This window comes from Bactrocera dorsalis, chromosome 2, assembly GCF_023373825.1.
Source record: "Bactrocera dorsalis isolate Fly_Bdor chromosome 2, ASM2337382v1, whole genome shotgun sequence".
In the NCBI taxonomy this organism is placed as follows: domain Eukaryota; kingdom Metazoa; phylum Arthropoda; class Insecta; order Diptera; family Tephritidae; genus Bactrocera; species Bactrocera dorsalis.
Window position 1 is genome coordinate 33,946,025 of NC_064304.1, and position 4,513 is coordinate 33,950,537.

The window sequence follows — 4,513 nt, forward strand, 5'->3', positions numbered from 1 at the left end:
AATGATTTTAAATTTTTTAGTTGTGTATATATCCTTTGCTAGTCCATAGCGAGTCCTTACCATGTTGCTGAACTTTTTACTGTGCTGTCTAAACGGATCGAGCGGTCAGAGCACACTGAGTGTTCTGGCTGATTTTATCGGGAAGACATCATTTCTTTTGTAGAATTTGCGCCTCGAATCTTTCCAACCACACACACACACCAATACACTTCCTCACATACACACACACACACATCCATACACAGGCATTCAGTTTGCCTACCTCCCAACGCCCCTCTTAGTATTAATATAGCGCCATCTTATGCTGTTTCGGCCTTTGGTCTGCATTGCCGATCTATGCATATTCGTGTGGCACATCGTTGCCACGTCGGATTTTCCATTCGTGCATTCACATATTCGTGCTACCTTTTTTAGTAGCCGTGCTGCGGTTCGCCCGGCTGCTCGGTGGGGTATATTGGCCACTTTCATGCCTGTATCTGGTACACAACCCTACATAAATTTCGTCTAGGTGCGTATATCAATGTGTTTAGCCATATGTGTGTGTATGTGTGTACGCCTGTATGCGCACTTTTTCTGCGCATTTTTTGATGCTCGAGGAAATTCTAATTTTAAAACCGATTTCTTCTTCTTTTTCTTAGTTTTAGTGTTTCACTCGATCGCACGGCGATCTGGTGTATATGTATACTTATAGAATTCACATACTTGATTATATATAGATATATGTATATGTAAGTGTATGCTGGTATATGCTCAAGTAAATTTGTTGGGTATTTCGATGTGTTGGCCTGATCGAAAATTCTGTACCAACGAAAACGAAATTTCGTCAGTGGTTTTGAAAGCATCTAATGTTTATGCGCTTTATTTTTATTTTTAATTTTTTATTTTATTTTTTTCTTACTTTTTACTTTTAATTTTTTTATTTTTAATTTTATTTGTATTTCGAATTGTTTTTGCTATTTTATGAACGAAATTTAAATTCGGTCGAAGGCACCTACGGACCAAAGCATTCTATATTCCGTCTATGCGCATATATAATATATACATATTAAATATTTTATATACACACACATACATACGTACATATAAGTGATGCACAAACACTTTTACTCTCCCACACCCTAGAAAGAATCTAGGAATCGAATCCGTGGCATTCTCAAAGAATTCGGCCGCCGCACGCAATCGGTTGAGTAACACTTGTACATATGTATGTTATATATTTAGTATACATGTAAGTATGTATGCTTAAAACATATGTTGGTATATGTTTGGATATTATAGCGCAATCGGTTGTGCAATAACATATTTTGTTTTGCTTTTTTTTGCATTTCTAAATATCTTTCGTTTTACTGAAACTCAAGACTATTTTCATTATGATATTTTTATGTTATGGCACATAATTCACACACACATACTTATACAATATATTATTGTGTTAGCCAAGCATAATTTAATTATATAATAAATGCATTTCAATTTATTTTTAAATGAAGCACCTACCATTCGATCACCGTATTTGTGATATTATTTAAAAAGGCCACGGAGTCAGGCTTAGGTATATAGTAATGAGTTACATAGTAATGTGGAAAGTTTTATAAAATATTTATAATTAATTAAAGTTAGAAATAAACGCTATCTTCACCCCCTTGACAGGAGCAATTTTTAGAGTATAAAGGGTATAAAGAGATCCTTAACTTCATTTTGATAGTTCGGTTTGTATGGCAGCTATAAGTTATAGTGGTCGAATCTGAACAGTTTTTTCGGAGATTGCATCCTTATCTCGCCCAATAATTCATGCCAAATTTCATGAAGTTACCTTAACAAATAAACCTGATTTCCGTACAATTAATTGATTTTGACCGATCAGTTTGCATGACATCTATATTCTATAGTGATACGATACTGGCGTTTCCGACAAATGAATAGCTTATTGGGAAGTAAAACACATATGTCGACTCAGCTCGTCACTCTTATCATTTATGCATATAGTATGTATGTATGCTTATAAGGTCTCCAATGCTTCCTACTGGGTGTTAGAAACTTCGTAGCAAACTTAATGAAACTTTAAAGCATAAACATCGAATAGGTGTTATATATTATTAAAATCATTTATTTTGAATACGAATTATAAACATATGAATATAATGATATTGGCTTTTGAGAGTGGCGAATCGTACAAACAACTGGTATAAATTGAATTCACTGATATAATAAATTACAAGCTATTCTCGTTATAGTCAGACGGAACAACATCTACGGGACCATTTCTAATACTCGTTAAATATCGCCAGTTTTTCTATGATTTAAGGAAAACGTTATGTATCCACACTACTATTTTCACCCCACCACAATGATGATGAAACTTACTTTTGAAGAATCTGTTCTCTTCGAACACCGATTGGTTTTAACTCACTAGTAAGGACTTTATAGAAGATACGGAAAACTCGTTTCGTTGTTCTTATTCAACATAGTTCACTTCAAGGGTGATACACTGATAATAGCGGTTCTCCAACTTTTCGATATCATTTTTGTAGTACGTTTTGTCTTTTGCATTAAAAAAGGTCTCAGTTTCGGCAATCACCTCTTTATTCGACGAAAGTTTCCTCCCAGCGCGCATTCTATTGAGATCTGAGATCAAAAACTAGTAGCTGGGGGCCAGATCTGGAGAATACAGTGGATGCGAAAGCAATTCGAATCCCAATTCATAGATTTTTGCCATAATTTTCATTGACTTTTTACACGGTGCTTTGTTTTGGTGAAACAGCACTTTCTTTCTCTTCAAATGCGGCCATTTTTTTGGTGATTTCGTCCTTCAAACGACCAAATAACGTAATTTTATAATCGCTGTTAATGCTCCTTTCTTTTTCAAGGTGGTCAATGTCCCAAATGTACATCGCAAAATGAAGACACCATAACCTTGCCAGCCGACTGTTGCGTTTTTCTACGCTTTAGAACGGGTTAGTCGTCTGCAGTCCAATCGGATGACTTTAGATTAAAATTCAGTGTGAAATAATGTAGCCACTTTTGATCCATTGTCCCATAAGGACGCAAAAATCCAGTTTTATTACGCTTGAGCATCACCAAACACTGCTTCGATTCATCAACTCGTCGTTGTTTTTGGTCAAAAGTGAGCTCGCGAGGCATCTCCTTCGCACAGAGCCTTTTCGGTACCCAAATATTCGTGAATCATACGACGTAAAAATTCAGTTGATATCTTCAGAGTGCCTGAAAATTTTTATGAACTTTTTTGATATTTTCGTGGGGAACAACCTGCTTTGGGCGTCCATTGACTTCACCGTTTTCGGTGCTCATTTCACCACGTTCAAACCTAGCATACCAATATTTGAAGGTTGATTATTTCGATTTAGAGGACTTTTTTTTACTTATTTTTATACCAAGTTATCGCAATTATAACAATTAAGACTTTTAAGCATGCCTATGCCCAGGTGACGTTCATTTTCAAAATCAATTTATTTTGAGGAATACTTACATTCTTGTTCATTCAATTTTCTTAAATTTTTACTCTAACAGCCAGGCGTTGTTGGACTACTGAAAACTAACTCTGTAGGTGTGATACTACTATTACATTTACATTACAAGTGGATATGGATACCGTAACGGTGGCATTTGAGTCGGCAGTGGCTATTTTGTATCGATTACTAAAAATGTAGACACAGACTTTGTTATCTGCTTTTTAAAGAACACTGGCTTCAGTAGTCTTCCGCAAAGTAAAATCCTTATATAGTATTCAAGGCAGGTACACCGGAAACTATATTCTAGTAGCCTTTCGCAATAGGGGTGTCGGAACCGACGATATCTGACCTCTTTAGCATATAGCTGTCAAATAAACTGACCGATCCAAATCAAGTTCTTGTGTGGAAAACTTTTCTATTTGACTAGATATATGTATGTATTTAGACCATGGTTGATAATGTTTGAAAGCAAAAGAAGAACGCATTGGAAACGAAAGATAAAATGACAAAAATGAAAGGGAAAAGATAATACCAGTCCACAAATCAGAAGAAAAAATGTTAAGAGGTCTGTGAGATATTTGAGGTGTCCTGATTTCAAATGACCGATTTTTTTATTATTCAAGTAATTTTTTCTTTTACAAATATGTTTTTTCTTTCTATTTAGTACGAGTATATGTATACCAAATGAACAGTATATCTTTCTTTATCTTCTTATTTTGAGTTAATATCCGAGAATGAACCTAATTTTCAACGAAAATTCTCACGTCAAAATATCTGCTTTTTCCATAAAATCGTTGGGCTTTTTCTTCGCTGAAATCTCGACTTTCTAGTGCTATAAGTATAAATAAGTTTTTTCTGAAATACAAAACGCACTAAATGGTTCAATTTCGAAGGAAATAAGTAATATTAGCAATCATTAAACGAATACAAAAGTTCTGATCTCATGCATGGGAAGTGTTTCAACAAAGTTTGTCGCAAGGTTTTTGAAACCTCCGGCTCCGTCACATAAGATTTTTTCTTTCAAAATGTATTTTATTCTGTCC